The sequence below is a fragment of the Caretta caretta genome, chromosome 8, assembly GCF_965140235.1.
Source record: "Caretta caretta isolate rCarCar2 chromosome 8, rCarCar1.hap1, whole genome shotgun sequence".
Taxonomy (NCBI): Eukaryota; Metazoa; Chordata; order Testudines; family Cheloniidae; genus Caretta; species Caretta caretta.
The window spans coordinates 36,727,203-36,745,780 of NC_134213.1; the positions used below are offsets into that span (position 1 = coordinate 36,727,203).

Consider the following 18,578-nt stretch of genomic DNA (forward strand, 5'->3'; position numbering starts at 1 on the left):
ATGATGGGTTCTGCTCAATAACTATCCAAAGCAGAGCGGATTGACGCATGTTCATTTTCATCATCTGAGTCAAATGTCACCAGCAGAAGATTGATTTTTTTTTTTTTTTTGTGGTGGTGGTTCAGGTTCTGTGGTTTCCGCATCAAGTGTTGCTCTTTTAAAACTTTTGAAAGAATGCTCCACACCTTGTCCCTCTCAGATTTTGGATGGCACTTCAGTTCTTAAACTTTGGATAAAGTGCTGTAGCTATTTTTAGAAATCTCACATTGGTACCTTCTTTGCGTTTTGTCAAATCTGCTGTGAAAATATTGTTAAAAAGAACATGTGCTGGGTCATCGTCCGAGACTGCTATAACTGTGGCAGAATGTGAGTAAAACAGAACAGAAGACATACAGTTCTCCCCCAAGGAGTTCAGTCACAAATTTAATTAACGCATTATATTTTTAATGAGCATCATCAGCATGGAAGCATGTCCTCTGGAATGGTGGCCGAAGCATGAAGGGGCATATAAATGTTTAGCATAACTGGCATGTAAATACCTTGCAATGCTGGCTACAAAAGTGCCATGTGAATGCCTTTTCTGACTTTCAGGTGATATAATTAAGAAGCAGGCAGCAATATCTCCTGTAAATGTAAACAAACTTGTTTGTCTTAGCAATTGGCTGAACAAGAATTAGGACTGAGTGGACTTGTAGGCTCTAAAGTTTTACATTGTTTTATTTTTGAATGCAGTTATGTAACAAAAAAAATCTACATTTGTAAATTACACTTTCACGATAGAGATTGCATTACAGTACTTGTATGAGGTGAACTGAAAAACACTAGTACTATTTCTTTTACCATTTTTACAGTGCAAATATTTGTAATAAAAAATCATATAAAGTGAGTACTGTACACTTTGTATTCTGTTGTAATAGAAATAAATATTTTTGAAAAAATCCAAAAATATTTAATACATTTCAATTGATATTCTACTGTTTAACAGTGTGATTAATCATGATTAATTTTTTTTAATCATGATTAATTTTTTTGAGTTAATCGCATGAATTAACTCTGATTAATCGACAGCCCTAATATTAACTGATTATTTAGAAAAGAGGGTGAACAGTGAGGTTATTTAGGTTACCCAATTCTAGAGAAGGCTGAGGAGCTTAAGAAGGGTCTGGCAAAGCTAGGTGAATAGGCAGCATGAAGGCAGGTGGAATTCAATGCTGAGGAATGCATGCACGCGCGCGTACACACATAGCACAGCACAGTGGAAGAAATAATCAGCAATACCTCGGGTGCATTGTTGGGCTTAAAAAAAATTAAGATGCATGAAGAATGGGATAGAAATTGGGAACACTATGCCACTATCTATGCACCCTTATCACCCTCTGGAGAGTCCTCTGTCAGACAGGGTATTGGACTAGGAAGACTACTAGTCTGATCTCCAATTTACTTTGTTACTCCAGTCTGTGGTGGTTAGGCGACAAGTAGATGACATTTTGTATAAGGCACTTAGTGAGGCTATGTCCTCTGATGTACAACTCCTAGTTTGGGTTCTTCCCACGTATTAGCCCATGATCCTGATTTTTAATTGCTTGGCTTTTACTCCAGATTCTGAGCACTGTTATGAGGTCAGAGTGAATTAAACACTTAAAGTTTCATTGTTTTTAATACCATAGTTTAAAAGGTCTCCAGGGCTTTCCTGTTTGTTTGTTTCTTTGTTTTTCTTGATGAGTTGGCAGTTACGCATTGAAAGAATTTTTGGTTTAAAAAAAAAAAAAGCACAGATTTTTTCCCCCCAAAGCATTAACTTCAATTTAATACTCCATATTTGTAGTTTAAAGTATATCATCCAGTTTGTAAAGTGATTTGGGTTCTGATCCTGCATATGTGCATTGAGCCCAGTGGGAGTCCCATGATGACCAAAGGGCTCCTTGGGGTTAGGCCTTTAACAGTTAAAGTTTTCATATTTGTTACATTTTAATCTGGGATTAGATAGAGAAATGCATATAGACAAGTCAGAAAAGATTTCTTGTGTTGATGATTGCATACCTGGCTAGTAATAGTGGTCATTCTTATTTTTCTAGGCTGTACATCAAATTATACAACTGCAAGGCTATTTTTATGTTGAGGTATTTTTAAGAGCAGGCATTTAATTTGTAGTATGATTTTTTTCAAATATATTAAGTCTATCTGCCTTTAAATAACTAGTTAGAGTATACATTTCAGTTATTGTTGCAGCTCTATAAATGAGGTTCTGTACTTGTGTACACATTGGGTTGAGCTTAATGTGAGTGTCAAAGACTTGAAGAGAGAAAAATGCTGTATATGTTATGTTTTTCTGCTTGTTTTTCATCATGGAAATACCAGGAATGTCAAGTCTTGTCTTTCCCATTTTACTGACTATGGGTCTCTGTAGGAGGACCCAGGTATATGGATTGGGGGCTCTCTCAGCTCTTAAATGAAGGCTGGGATCAGTAGAGAAAAAATATTGTTCTGTTTTTAAACACTTGGGAGGCACTCAGATAATACCATTATTGGGTCCATATAAATACCTAGATAGGTAGCTATAAGGGCAAGGATGTTGCCTCTTCAGGTGGTTTTCAGCTGTTAGATATCTGACATAATAAATAGGTTAAACTTAAAGATAAGTTTTAAGTAGTCTGAGTAAAAAAAAAAAAACAAAGGCAGTTCCTTAATTGATCAGATTTCATTTCCAGATATCTGATACTGTAAATCTACTCAGTCCCTAACCATCCATAGTCTTCCAGGAAACACAAGGTAGACAAGATCTGAATTGTTAATATAAAAAATAGGTAGGGAAAGAAACTTTCATCTAAAAACCAAACTCTTTCAGGTAGTCGTCAGCCACCATAAAGATAAAGAAAAGGGTATAAATATTTCCTTTCCAGGTCTGCTTTAAGGCCAAGCTGCACTCTGCTGAGCTAGAAAGCCAAAAAAATAGAGAATCTGTTCTGGAGGGAATGTCATTTACTGGGGCAGACATGTATGCAGCAACTCTCTGCCCCTAATGCTGCAGCTGGGGGTAAAAATTGGGCAAATGGAGGCATGTCCAGTGGGTGAATATTCAAGGACCAAAATCAGTGTGGGAGGGAATCTACAGGCTGCAAGTACTAATTCCATCCCAATCTAATAACAACATGGTGTTGGGTACGTAGGTGTGCTGGAGTATATGTTTGGAAGAAGATTCTTTCCTACAGACCCACTGTGCTTCAGCACATCTGAGTAAATTTTGTTTGCTTGGGCTTTCCTCTGTGTAATGGTCTTTCATGGAGTTACATGTATGAAGGTAGCCATGAAACTTTATAAGGTCCAAGTTCTCTGCAGTTCTTGTCATGGCATATGTTCTCCCGTGCATGTGTATGTAACACCTAGTAAGATTAACGCATCTTGCGACTTAAATGTATAATCAACAAAAACGGCCAGTTTGTAAACAGGTGTATTGATGGAGTGTAATCCCTTCTGTAGTGCCATGGTATTTTGTATTTCAGCCACATGCATTCTTGTATCTTAAAAGGTACAATAAATAAAGAAATCTCTATTTGTAATGCCATTCACATACTTAGTGAGTTGGTTTACTGTAGCTGTTAAGTTTGTGTTTAGGAAGTTAAATGTAGTTGGTATTCAAGATGTCATAAACTTTAATCTTAAATTTTGACTACCAGAAAAGTTAAATGAGGATTTTTTTGTCCAAAAGTTTTATGTAAAGTTTTGTTTTCCCTTTGTATTTAGGTTATTTTTAAGCTGTTCTTTCTTTTTAGCCATGACACACTGTTCTGTTCCCTGGGAGTTTCTAGTCATCTTGACCTTATATTTGTAAATATTATTGAGAATATAATGCTATATGTAAAAATGTGTCTGTGGCTCATATACTATGTTTCTGTGGTTTGAATCAACCACAGAATTATGGAACTACTTGTATTTCAGTTAGATGTTAAACTTTTAACACTTCTTCTCATGTCCAGTGTGGACCAACTCTTTATTTTTGGAAATAAATACGCATGTAAATAAAACAAAAGGGTTTATGACCACTTATAAGAAAATTCTTTATTTAAAAGTCAGATAAATTAAATACTGTATATTTTATGATATCTCATGTGGTGGGATGATGATCAAAATCCCAAAGGCTGAAATCCAAGTGGTTGTTGGGATGATGAGATACCATACTATGTACAAATTAATTTCTTTCAAGTAATTCTGAAAAGAGCATCAGTCTCCCAGGCTGTCTATCAGTCAACCATCTTCCAGGAGTGCTAAATTAACTACAGTGGTTTGGAAAGTGGGGAATGAAATTCAGAAGAAGGCATACAGGGTTTGTTAGGTTTTTTTAAAGTCTTCTTTTTCTTTCAACATAAGGCTTCTGGTTTGGGGCACTTAATTTGCCAAAAATATTCTGTTGGAAGTGGGGTAGGCTAGGGGGTGGTCAGCAATTCAGTTTGAAACTGTCCTGTTTCTTGGGCATGTTTCTTCCGTCTGCCTGTAGTGTGAAATTCCTTAAACTATAGAAGTTTAACCTATGGAAATCAGGAACACAATGACATTTTTTTTTCTTCTCCATATAAACCAATATTTACCAGTAATCCTGTGTTTGTTTTTGTTTTTTGGCAGACTTTTACGAGTAAATATCGGTTTATTCCTGAAATCAGAAGCCCTAAACATACCTTTGTTTATAAGGTCAGTTGTCATTTCCTCTCTATCCTCCCCCATTTAATATAAATTATGTGATCTCTCAGGTAATTGAAAGATACAGTTTTCTTCCTAGTTTTCCTCCTCTGCACTACCGAAAAGGGAATTTACGGACCTAGAGAACGTCTATCGGTAATGTAGGTGTGAATTTACAGATTATTGTTGTTTAAAATTTCAAACTTTTTTGGAAACTTACTTTTCAGACTATAGGTGCTTAGGTAAACTGTGGTGGTGGGCGCTTATAGAAATCCCTAAAAATATATATAATTAGGAGACTGATATTTGACAATATCGTGTGTAGTTCTGTTCCCATATATTCATTCCTAGTCTTAGAAAGTACTTATCTGAAAGTATACACTAGAAAATGAAAGTTCTCTCTTGCAATAGGTAAAGGGGAAAAACAGAATTTGAACAGGATCTTTTTTTAAACTGTTCACAAAACTATGCTTTGAAGTTGAGAGAAGAGTCAAACAGTGAAATGTTACACTTAAAAGGACATTGTTGGGTAGTTTAGACCACAAATTTAGGTTTTCTGGTTATTTTACAAAAAATTGAGTAGAAATACATTTGACAAAAATCAGTTTTATTCTTAAAAACCCGGAACAGGATTTGGAAGTATTTAAACACCTCTTTGTAATGTTTGCAACCAAAAACAACAGCATTGTGCTCATATATAAGAGACAGAAGCTAGCAAGGAATAGAAAATGAAGCTGACTAAACAGACCAGCCAAATTTCATTCTCCAAAACAGGTGAAAAGCAAAGAGTAAAAAAAGGGTTTTAAAAAAATTCTTTCAATTTTAAGTATCTACAGCATTCATAATGCAAGACCATTTTCTGTAGTTATTCAGCTGAACAATGTCCCTTTAAGGAGATGCAGCACAATTTGCAAATTTTATCCTAGATGTTTTTCGTTATCTTTGCTGGTTTTGTGCTCTCAGTACAAATCAAAGCTCTTGCAACCTTTGTTGGAGTCCATGGTGACTGGAGTCTTCCAGCAGTAAGTACATTTTCTGAGCTGAAAACTACCTTTCCTCCCCTTTTGCAGCCTGTGTGGTTCTGACTGCTGGCAGTTCTGTAGTACAGCAGCTTTAATCTGAGCAATTGAGACTGGTCCTACATTATCTTCAGATGGCTTGAGGAGGACTTCTGTTCCCAGTCTGGTACTCAAATACTCCGTCCCACCTTGAGAAGTCACTTACTTTAAAAGGCAGTGATAGATTATTCTCTTTAGCACTGATGGAAAATTACATTGCAAAGCAGCTTTATTATGATGAACCTTTCGTATATTCATAATTCCTGTGCAATCCCAAATTGGAGAAAAGAGCCTGTTAAAGGTATATATTACTCTAGATTTTTCTTACTGTAAATATTGTAATTTTATAATCCTGTCAATATTTTATTAATTTAGAAATATTTAACAAAGTTTAATCTGTGTTAGTTCAGATTTATTTAATGGTGTTCCACTTCTGTGGTTCCTGCTGCAGTCAGTATTGCATTATATTCTATGTAAGATTAACTTAAATAAAAAAAATTAACATTGATTTAAATACATCTCTCTGGGAGAAAAGTTTTGAGGTGAGTCTCTTCTTTGAAATGTAACACTTATACTCTTCAGTCCCAATGCTAAGGTAATTTAATGAAATATTACAGTTACAGATTTACAAAGCTAATGCAGCTAAACAACTGCACTTGGAACTTGTCATTTTAAAACTTGAGAATACTTGAATGTAAATGGCTATCAGCCAGTTTTCAGTGAACAAGAATCTCTGCAATATCTGATGTATCGAAAATCAAAAAACTCTTTATAATGAGTAAAGGGACACTGTACATCAGTTTTAAGTTTTTGTAAAAAACAGTATTTGTAAAGGCCAAGTTCAGTAGAAATGTTTTCATTATTTTAAAAAAACATTCTAATGAAAACAGATTTTTTGTTTGTTTGGCTATATGCATTCCCCCAGCGGTGTTTGCATCCCAAATATTGCAGCTTTGTGGTAATGTGCGTAAGCCAGAAAGCAACTAGAAATTGACTAGTTGCAGAACATTAAATCTTTTTCATTGTCCAAATTAAAGGCTCAAGCCTTTGCCCTTTAAAGTCAGTGGCAAAGCTTTCACAGAAACAGGATCAGGTCCTGAGTGATCACTTTCTTCATCTTCCTCAGCACTGATGGGGGAAATAAATTAGATTTTCTAAAATTCTTTGTTTTATTAACCTAAGGTTCTCTAAAGACATTTTCTTTTTAAAAATTAATTTGCATCTGATTTTTAACTCTTTAACAGTTTGCTTTTAAAATTTTCATGTTCTCTGCAGAATTATCAAAAGCGAAGTATTTTTTCCTTTCAGAGGCCAGGGAGGATTGATCTCTAATGTATTTGCAACATGACTCTCCTTAAAGGATCCAAAATATCTCAAGGTTTTTGTAGCAGGTGGTACTTTTGGGTTTACAAGTTAATCTTTATTAGAGATGTGCCAATATATGCTGCTTATTGTAGTGTTGTTATATTTAGTCATTTTAGCTAACTTACAAATATATACTGTAACAGTATACTTTGTACAGACTTATTTAAAATTTATTTAAAAATTGAAATAAAGTAGGCAAAAAAATAAAGATGTTTATTTTTCATTTGACTATGTAAGCAGCTATCATTCTTTTGTTTTTAGTGTATCTGGGCAAACAATATCAGAACGATAAAATATTTTAGATGATAGGCCACATTTCAGAAACTCTGTGGATATGTGTATGTGTACCTGTATTGTATGTTGATAACTTAACTCTAGAATGCAAATAATGAAATCATACTCTTTTTACCATTTAGAAGAGAAGTGTTTCACATTTTGACTATATTTTCTCTGTTTTATGACAAAAAGGCATATATTTTTTGAAAGATGTTTATGAAGGGCCTGCCATCTGGCTTCTCAAGTAAATTTTTAAAATTCCAGAGTTGGGGTGATTACTTGTTTAGCCTTTGCTGATAGACCAAAGTCAGCTTTGACATCATATTGGGGTGCTGCTCAAATTTATGTTTTATGTCCTTTAAGTCAAAAAACAAAACAAGAAAAATCAAGATGTTAACTTCATTAGAAAACAAATTCCTCACTGTACAGTAGAATGGATATCTCTAATCACTGTTGTCATTAATAATAGATTCTTATTTTTTTGAATTACTTATTTAAAAGAACAGCAAGCATTGTATTTGCTAGTAAATATAAAGTGTTTACATGTAATTACTTAATAAATTATTTGATTTAAGATGGCTCTTATCAGTGCTGATTTTTAATGCAGAAAATTAATAATTTTTAGCTAATGTCTTTCAGCTCATGCTGTTCTTTAAAATCTCCTGAAGCAGTTTTTTTTCCCCCAGTGCATCCGTTTGTTTTAAATTAAGTTCTGAGGAAGACAGAAAACATATGTTTCCCCAAGATTTCTGACAGGATTACTGTGTAACATTTTCCAACGTTATCTACGTCGTGATATTTCTCTCTCCTATCCAAAACAAATTATAATGCCAAAGTGGAACAGTATGCTAATAGCTGAAATATCGCCAACTAATGGTACTATGCAGCCACAGTTTTCACTTTGTGAATTCTGGCATTTTCTTTCAGCTGAAAGTGGCTTGTTACAAGTAAACACGTTTCAAGGTAATGAATTGTAAAGCCTGACACTGAGTGAGTTCAAACAGGACCAATGGAATGGTCCTTATATTCTTTCTCTGTTAAAACTTTGTGGGAAAAGTCATGTCTTGACTGGAGAGAGGGATGGCTAAAAGATAGTTCAGTCACTCACATCCTGAAGTGGCAGGTAGCTGTTCTCTGGGCAATTGCAGAATTGCTGGGGAAACTCACAAGAGGTATTCTCAGATGGATCAAAGTCATGGGCTCTCAGCTTGAGGGTTGCAAGCAAGTGCAGGGGTTCACCACCTTCCTCGCTTTCTTAATGCCTTAGATAAGTCCCAAAACATTTTTCTTGTAACGTGAGGTCATGGTACGGAAAAGACTGAGAACCACTGTTGTTCTCTAATGATTATTGAAGCCGTGAGTAATGATGATGGATGACTTAGAATGTTGGTGTTAGGACCTGTGAAAGACAAGACACTCTCAGTGTGGAGGAAATCCAATAGGCTAGGTAATGAAAGCGATTGGTGTGCTAGTCTTGTATTTCTGGAGTTTTCAGTTCAAACCCCTAGCTTGGGTCTTATGTGAAAATGGAGTTGGTCTCATCCTAGACCCTGCTTGGTCACATGATGGAAAAGGGATGTAGTTCAACAAGACTTCTGGTCTCTGCTCAAGAGAAGCAGGGACTAGACTATTGGGAGGTTGGATTATGTGAATTTTGGGGAATGGTGTAAAGGGGCAGGTCTGGAATAACAGAGCTGTTGTAACAGTTCTTTCTTTATTAACCCTACAAGCATTGACAATACAAAGAATGCAATCTGTTTATGTATCTTTTGCAGCCTGCTTTTGATACAGCATGCTAGTTAAGCCACAATGTTTGGTTTAATGCTCTCAATATTAAATGTTAGGTTTAGAAAACTTGTCTTATATTTACAATTTCAAGTTTTTGGAAATGCATTTTTTTTACAATTTATTCAAGAAAAGAATCCAGTCAGTCAGTCAAAGGTGAGCAAAAGCTGAGGTTAACCCCTTATACTGCCTCACCATTGCACAGGACTTGTTCTGACTCCCAGCCAGAGGAGTTAGGCTAGGTAACATTGCATTCGCCTGTGCAGCACCTTCACTCAAGTCTTCACACACTCCCACACGCTTGAGCACACCCCAGGTCTCACCAATCTTTAAAGACTCCAGGCTACACATGTCAATTTCAAACCCAAAACTAAAGCCCTGTCTTTCTCCAGCTCAATCCTAGATGTCACAAGATTCCACATACTCTGCTGCTACAACTCCAGATAATTATGCTTCCTATTTATTCTCCTGTTTAGCATGCTTGTATGCAACTTTTCCTCATATGAAAATGGGGTGGGGGTGCGAGTAGTTGAACTTGCAGTAACTGCCTCTCCCATTTGGGGGAAGCTGAAGTGAAGCTGAGGTTTCAGATTGTGCGTTACATACAGTAGCATACTTTTGCACTGAGAGACTGAATGTTCTATACGAGTTTGGGCCAATGATTCATTAAACTGATATCCAGCTTCAAGCAATGGCCACTATGCAACAGTTCAAAAGAAGGCTAAAACTTTCACAATGCACTTGGCTAAATTGTGCAGTAGTATATGTCAAGAGAACATTTCCTGATCCCCTGCAGCAAATATCTGCCACTCTGAGTCCTATCTGAGAACTTCTTCTTTAGTATGAGTAGTTACAGATATTGCTAGTCATAAAATTATCCAGCCCTTTTTAAAATTCAGCTACCATATTTCTCTATTGTAATAATGGGGTGACACATTGGAAAGCTGTTAGGAAAATGATCTTTGTCTGGCCCCAGTTATTTGACATGGATTGCAGTTATAAAAGTTATATAATAAACCAGTCATGTGGCAGCTGGGCTCTATTGACTCCTGTGGCTACTCTTTCATTTTCCATGTTTGGAAAATGAAATGCAAATAAGTATGGTTGTCGATTAATCAAAGTTAACTCATGTGATTAATTCAAATTAATCATGATTTAAAAAATTACGTTTTAATCACACTGTTCAACAATACCAATTGAAATTAAATATTTTGGATGTTTTTCCACATTTTCAAATATATTGATTTCAATGACAACACAATACAAAGTGTACAGTGCTCACTTTATTTATTTTTCTTACTCTTTTCATTTATACTGTGCAAATATTTGTATTTTTCAATTCACCTCTTACAAGTACTATAGGCCAATCTCTTTATTGTCAAAGCGCAACATACAAATCTACATGTGTTTGTTACATAACTGCATTCAAAAACAAAACAATGTAAAACTTTAGAACCTACAAGTCCATTCAGTCCTACTTCTTGTGCAGCCAATCATTAAGACAAGCAAGTTTGTTTACATTTACAGGAGATACTGCTGCCTGCTTCTTATTTATGTCGCTAGAAAGTGAGAACAGACTCTTCCATGACACTTTTGTAGCCGGCGTTGCAAAGTATTTACGTGCCAGATATGCTAAACATTCGTATGCCCCTTCATGCTTTGGCCACCATTCCAGGGGACGTTTCCATGCGGATGATGCTCATTAAGAAAAATGCGCTAATTAAATTTGAGACTGAACTCCTTGGGGGAGAATTGTATGTCTCCTGCTCTGTGTTTTACCCACATTCTGCCATATATTCCATGTTATAGCAGCCTCAGATGATAACACAGCATGTTGATCATTTTAAGAAGACTTTCACTGCAGATTTGACTAAATGTAAAGAAAGTACCAATGTGAGATTTCTAAAGATGCTACAGCACTTGAGCCAAGATTTAAGAATCTGATGTGCCTTCCAAAATCTGAGAGGGATGAGGTGTGGAGCATGCTTTCAGAAGTCTTAAAAGAGCAACACTCAGTTGCGGAAACTACAGAACTCAAACCTCCAAAAAAAGAAAATCAACCTTCTGCTGGTGACATCTGACTCAGCTGATGAAAATGAACATGAACATGCGTTGGTCTGCACTGCTTTGGATCATTACCAAGTAGAACCCATCATCAGCATGGACACGTCCTCTGGAATGGTGGTTAACGCATGAAGGGACATATGAATCTTTAGTGCATCTGGCACGTAAATATCTTGCAACGCCAGCTACAACAGTGCCATGCGAATGCCTGTTCTCACTTTCCGGTGACATTGTAAAGAAGCAGGCAGCATTATCTCCTGCAAATGTAAACAAACTTGTTTGTCTTAGCGATTGGCTGCACAAGAAGTAGCACTGAATGGACTTGTAGGCTCTAAAGTTTTACATTGTTTTGTTTTTTAATGCAATTATTTTTTGTACGTAACTCTACATTTGTAAGTTCAATGTTCATGATAAAGAGAATACAATTACTGTTGAGCAATATGTGAATTGAAAATACTATTACTTTAAAAAGTGCAAATATTTATAACAAAAATATAAAGTGAGCACTGTACACTTTATATTCTGTTTTTTAATTGAAATAAATTTGAAAGTGTGAAAAACATCCAAAAACATTAATATAAATGGCATGCTATTTGTTTAACAGCACGATTAATTTTTTTTAATCGCTTGACAGCCCAACAAATAAAGTATCTCCACCAAAAACAACCACCATAAGCTTGTCTCCATTTGTGTTTTTTATTAATTGGCTGTATCAATTTGTGGTGGTTGGTTTGGGTAGATACTGTCCAACAGTATGAACCTCCTGACAGGGGAGGAGTATTCTGTCTCTTATTTAGAGAGATCCCCATCTGTGAAACCCAGTGGCTTTCTGGTCACAGGACCGCTTGTCAAAACAATTTTCTGCAGTGGCCTGTGCAACTGAGGAGGATCTGTCATCTGGTCTGAAAATTGGTTTCTTCAGATTCTTAAAGATCAGATGTGCCCTTGAATAAAACTGTCTGAGGTGGGAGAGCTAAACATTGACTTTGCTCCTGCAGTTAAGATATTTTTGATCAGTGTCATCAAAATATAGCCATGTTGATAATTTTAGTCTTCAACATCAGGTTCATTCAGGAGCACTCTGTTTCTTTGACATCCCAAGATGGTAATTATGCCATAGAAGCAATAGAAAGGCATAGACTTGAACTTGATAAGGAAGCTGCAGTCTTTTTACACTAAGAACTTCACCTTCACTGTAACACAAAAAGCAACAGCAATAATTTGAAGCCCTTCACCTTAGATATATACCTTCAGACCAAGTTCGACTGGAAGGTTTACTAGTAGATGCTGCAAATGGAGAAAGAGGAAAATTAGAAGGTGAAATAAAGATTCAGCATTGTCATTTAATATAAAAAAGTTTAACATGAGAAATAACCTGATAATGGCTGCAGGCACCCACCCAGGGAAAAATGCCTTTCCACTTAATGCTATTGATTCTACAACTGGAAAGAAGGCTGCAGAGTATTGAAGACAATGTACAAAAGATGCCATCCAAAAATATAGAGGAGTATAACAAAGGATTCTGTGCTATTTTCTCAGACAATGAGAACGGAATGAGAAGGCTCAGAGAACTTCTCAGATGCAATCAGCCAAAACTTCTGAACTTAATTGAGAGAGAAGTAACGTCTAATCAATGCTAAAGCATAATGTGGAAATTCAAATATTCTTGTGCAGTCACAAACAACTTCACAGTTGGTTGGTTGAAAGAGGCGGGCTGACTCCTGACTTGTCAATGACTCAGTGGAACTCTTCACATTTGTTGCCAACTTCCATGAGTCCACTGATACTTACAGAGAGCCAGTGGAGTACTTTGATCGGACTATAACAGGCATTTTACAAAATGAGAATTCTGCAGAAAGGAAAAAACTTACAAAAGCCACTGAAAGATTTTTCAAAGGGACTTTACAGATTACAAACCGATGACACTACAGTTGCAGTCTCAATAGACATTTGGCTTGATCTATTTGACTATAAAGAACTGGGACCACACAGGGCAAAAATGATTCAGAGATGCGGTAGAACCTTTTTTATAACTCAGCCAACGTGACTGATCCCAAACAAAGAGCATAGGTTGAAACCAAAATAGGAAGAGGAGGCTGAAATATGGCTGATAAAAACATGTTTAAGTCCCTTTCTTATCCCCTTTAAATTTAAAGATAGTTTTCTGTCCCAAATTTACATTTGCAAAGATGGTTGTCAGTTTGTTGCCCTCAAGATGACAAAATATGTAAATAACCATGGAAGACATGGCAGCTGAAGGTAGAATTATCTATAATCCTGTGCTCTTGACACTTCAGTTCAATCAGGCATGCTTATAGTACATTCAGATTGGTTTGGCCAAAACTTCATAATAAGTTAGATGCTGAAATAGTCAAAGTATAAAAATGTCTAACTTATTTGCTAAGGGAAGATACTACAAAGTAGTAAGCCAAACTAGAGAGCAGACTGAGATATTGCAGAACTGACAGTAAAAGTTATGACAAACTTTCCTATTTTAGAGAATGTGGCTTTTTATTACTGAGTAATAAATATCCTAAGAAAGTGAGTTACATGATATGTATATTGTTTAATGTAATAAAAGCTTCCTGAAGTTTTTGGGTTTTTTGGGGGGGGGGTTTCAGTGCATGTTTTTGGGTGGGGAAAATCATAGTAATCCTGGTTTTAAAGAAGCTACACACTGGGCATGTATTTCCTAAACAACAACAGAGAAGAATTCACTCTGATTTTCCTTCAATACCACTTGCTTCTAGGACAGTCTGCAAGCACTGCTGCCACCATCTCCAATTCTCTGCCTTCTAGATTTCCCTTCTAGTCTCAGCAACTGAAGTGGCTTCACTTGATCGATTTTTGACCAAGATCTAGTTTATTTTTGATCACCATGTTTTAAAGATGAGCTGATAAAAGACTTGTCCTGGAGGTACATGACTGTTGGTCAGGGCTACAAAAAGGCTATGTGTTAGTGTGCACAGGCTAGTAACTTTGTCTGCCATTAACTTTGTGTGATCTGTCATCTCATACAATGAGTGTAAAAGGAGGGACTGTTTAGTGTTTACTGTAACCTTCAAAAGTTTACTTCAGTTATTTTTGTGGAGATTCTAGTAGGCTCCATTAGAACCTTTCAAATGGTCTCTGTTGGTTTCTATTGAAGGCCCAGGAGACCAATAAGATCCATTGCTCTGTTGCACAATCAGCTGTCAGTAGAAATGACTTGGAAATGTTCACCTGGAATTTCCACTAAGGAGTTCCTCCGTAAATCTCGGCATAATTCTGTTTATCTTCACTGCCATTCTCTGGTCCTTAGCAATCCCTTTAAGATATGGCATCCAAAACTAAGCACATCACTGGAATGGCCTCATTTGCTCTCCCGTGCTCTGTAGTATTTCCTATAATTCGCTTTAACTCCCAGTATGCACTAGGCAGACCCCTCATTGAGCTAGTCCCAGTGGCTCCTGGCCCATCACCACAGATTGATGAAATCTATGGTTTGTTTATCCATAAAGCAACAAGAAAGTGATATTTTTCACTGATAGCCTTTGCATGTGTTTTGTGGCTTGCCACCATTAGTAGATTCTGTGACTGAATAATTGTTAGATGTAATAAAATACAAGGAAGTATATTCATTGAAAACAATGAGGGGTCCTTGTGGCACCTTAGAGACTAACAAATTTATTTGGGCATAAGCTTTTTTGGGCTAGAACCCACTTCATCAGATGCATAGAGTGGAAAATACAGTGTATATATACACAGGTATCTATATAGCAGGTATATATACACGTAGTACATGAAAAGATAGGAGTTGACTTACTAAGTGGGGGGGTCAGTCTAACTAGACAATTCAATTAACAGTAGAATACCAAGAGAGGAAAAAAATCACTTTTGTAGTGGTAATGAGGGTGGTCCATTTCAAACAGTTGACAAGAAGGTGTGAGTAACAGTAGGGGGAAATTAGTTTTGTAATGACCCATCCACTCCTAGTCTTTATTCAGGAGTAATTTAATTCAGTGAGCAACACACAATTTCACAGTAAATGCAGACACACAAACCTGCTTCTAGTTGGCATTCCAGTCTACTGGATTCTATTTGGATGAAATATGATTGAATCCATTGAGATACGCACTATGAACCTGTTCAGGCTCCAGAATTTCTCTTAAAGGATGATCTGCTGCAGCAGCCTGGCAATGAACATTTTAAAGCTTCCTCAAGGTCTCATTGATATAAACAAAACTTTAGAGTCTTCCTGGTTGTTTGAAGCCTAATGACTCCCAGCTTGTTCAGCCTCCACCCATCCACTCAGAGTCACTTGCCAGAGTAGGGGGCCTGTGTGTTTTATAATTAATGATGTGGATAGATATTAGACATGGTTATACAAGCTACAGTTAATCAGATCTCAGGAAGGTCTTTACACTATTGCATAAATGGCTTGAGGCATGATGGGAGGTTTACACCTTTCTTTAAGGCAGTAGATCAGTGGCCTGATGGGAGTGGGAAAGCCTCTGTGCCCAGACAATACTTTGTCTCGTCTTACTAACCTACATAAGAGTCATCCTCCAATGATGCTGTAAAAGATGTATCTTGATTAAAGAAAGTCAGTGTTGGGACCTAAGCAACACCGCATTAATATGCTACTAAACCCAAAAGGATAATACTGATTTGTGTTTTATTTAACTTTGACATGAGGTCAATTTGAAATGCTTGTTTCATTCCCTCTTGGCTTCAATGATATGGGTGAGGGTGTGGTGGGAGTGAGATACTATATTTCTTTACAAATTGGACAACATCTGAAAAGAATGTTTGTGGACCAATGTGCCCCTTAGTCATGAGAACCTCCCAGAACATCCCTGCAGCAACTACATCAGCCAGTTACACAGAAAGATAATATTAGGAAAGTGTGTAGTGTTTTTAGCTTCTTTTAATACTGTTCAGCAGATGAAAACCAGGAGAAGCCAGACCCTGTGACCATCCAACTCTCTGCAGACCACACTTTGGGAACCTCTGTACTGATGAGTGCCTTTTCCAGAGGCAAATAAAAGCCACAGTAGAATATTCCCTTTTGGTTTGTAGTAACTAAGAGTTGATGGGCGTGGGGATGCATGATAATTGCCGTTTCTTTCACGCTTTGAATATTTCAACCTGTCCTGTATATGACCAAGTAAAAAGCTCTGTACAAGCATACTTATTAGAGCTGGTTGGAAAGTCCCTGTCAACCACCTCCCAAATATTTTGGCCAAATACCAAACTTAGTTCAGTTTGGAAATGCCACCAGGTTGCCTCCTGGGAATTGTAGGTTGAGTGCCTCACGCTCCCATTCTTTTCTATAGGCCGGGATCCCTGGTCAAATTGAATCTCCCATGATGCACTATAGTCTTCCCTTGTGGGAAGGTTAGGTGATGCATCATGGGAGATGTAGTCCATAGAGAAAAAGGAGAAGATAGGGCACTGAAGCTATAATTCACATGAGACACTGTGGAAGCATATTCAAATCAAAATATTTTATCTTTCAGGTGCTGGGTTTTTTTAAAAAAGAGAATCTAAATTTTCTGAGGAAAAACAAACTGTGGGGGAAAAATTAGTCAAAAACTCACTCAATTTTCCATCAAAAAACAGTTTTGTTACTTTAACCGGCACTAACACTGAATCCAACTGACAGTAGCAAAAAAATAAATTTTTTTAAAAAATGGGGGGTAGGGAGGAGCTTCTACAGAATCTCATCTATCTGTTTTGTATAAAAATAACTTGTTTACCTCTTATTGAAACAATTAGCCTACAGCCCAGAGAAAAGTGAAATCAGGTGTAGCAGTCAATATTCATTCTGTTATTCTTAGGCAGCCATACATCTTGGGGAAATTTTCTCAAGTTTTGTCTTTTGTAGTCTATAAATTGCCATGGCCACAATTATATCCCCAGCATTTCAAATAATAACTTGTGTTTTTAAATGCTTTATCAGTTCTCCAATCATATTTTCTATGCTCTCTATTCATAGTCATTAAATCTTATCTGGTGTAAATGTATATCACAAAAAACTGTACAATCAGTGGGATGATACAAACCAGGACAGCAGTTAAATCTCAGGATACAAAATTTTCAGTACTGCTGTTGAGATGGTGCCATGTACTGCATGCGTTTTCCTTGTCTCACATAGATCCCAAGCCAATACCCACTGAAGACAATGTGAGTCTTTCCACTGATTTAAGTGGGTGCTGGATTGTGCTGTTAATATCAGCTCTTTTGAAAGTTTTCAACAGCCACCTTATTAATGTTGTTTTAAATGACCAAGGGGCCACAACTTTATTAATTACATTTAATTGAAGCCAGAAGGTCCTGGCTGTTTTTAGCAAGTTGGCAGAGAGGTTAAGAGACAAGAGTAATAATCTCTGCTACCTTTAGCTATTTCTGTTCTTATTCTTGTGTAAAACAGCTACTCACTAAGTGTCCAAAGTCCTAACCAGCCTGCATCCCATGTGTACTACTGTGCTAAGTGTGACAAAGCTCTGTCCTGGTCTCCATGGGTCCCACGTTTCCTGGCAGATTTTGCTAGCTTCAGAGGCTCACTGTGACCCTTCATGTAGCCCTTCTCTCTCTCTAGAGGCAAGGGTCACAGCCTACTGAGCCATTTTCATCATAAGCCAGCAAGGGAGGTGAGAAGAAGCTATCCTCCCTTGCACAGTCTCTGTTGTCTCCCAGGCTCAGTGATTAATCAGGAGGCAAAGGGGGGAGCCCGGGCCCACCCTCTACTCCGGGCTCCAGCCCAGGGACCTATGGTAGCTGACTTTTTAGAAACAGGATGTGTACAATTCCCTGGGCTACTTCCCTACAGCAGCCCCCACTTCCTCAAGATCCACTTCACCCTTACCTCAGGACCTCCTTCCTTGTGCCTGATATGGTGTGTACTGCTCAGTCTCTTCAACAGCGCAACTTCCTCCTACAGCTCCTGACATATGCCCCCCGACTAACAGGGAGGTTTTTAATTAGTTTCAGCCAACCCCTGATTGGCTTCAGGTGTCCCAATCAACCTAGCTGTCTCTACTGCTTTCTCGAAGAATCTTAATTGACCCCAGGTGTCTTGATTAACCTGAAGCAACTGCCATTTGGTTACCATGGTAACAGGAATTTGTTTAGCCTGGGGCTAACATACCTGTGTCTCACTACTTTCCTATAGCTATCTGGCCTTGCCCTGTCACATAACCTCCTCTCACAGAGGGAATGCTGTTCTCAGGGCCAGTCCTCAGAGTTGAATAGATTGCAGTGGGGGTGTAGTCGTGTTGGTCCCAGGATATGAGACACAAGGCAGGTGGGGTAACATCTTTTACTGCACCAACTTTGAATAAATCTGCTACATAATGCTTTACAAATGGCATATGC

At 37.3% G+C, this 18,578-nt stretch overlaps 1 protein-coding gene across 6 annotated transcripts in view; it reads left to right on the forward strand.

Annotated features, from left to right (window-relative positions):
- The window catches only part of PURA (purine rich element binding protein A), a 29,577-nt gene extending 21,633 nt beyond the window's left edge, over window positions 1-7,944 (forward strand). For 2 of the 6 annotated variants that reach the window (XR_007357968.2, XR_007357967.2), the window contains 2 exons: window positions 4,618-4,683; window positions 5,742-7,944. The gene's annotated coding sequence lies outside the window, so the exon portion shown is untranslated. The other 4 variants (XR_012669618.1, XR_012669617.1, XR_012669619.1 and 1 more) reach the window with 4 other exon arrangements.
- Window positions 7,945-18,578: the final 10,634 nt, after the last annotated feature.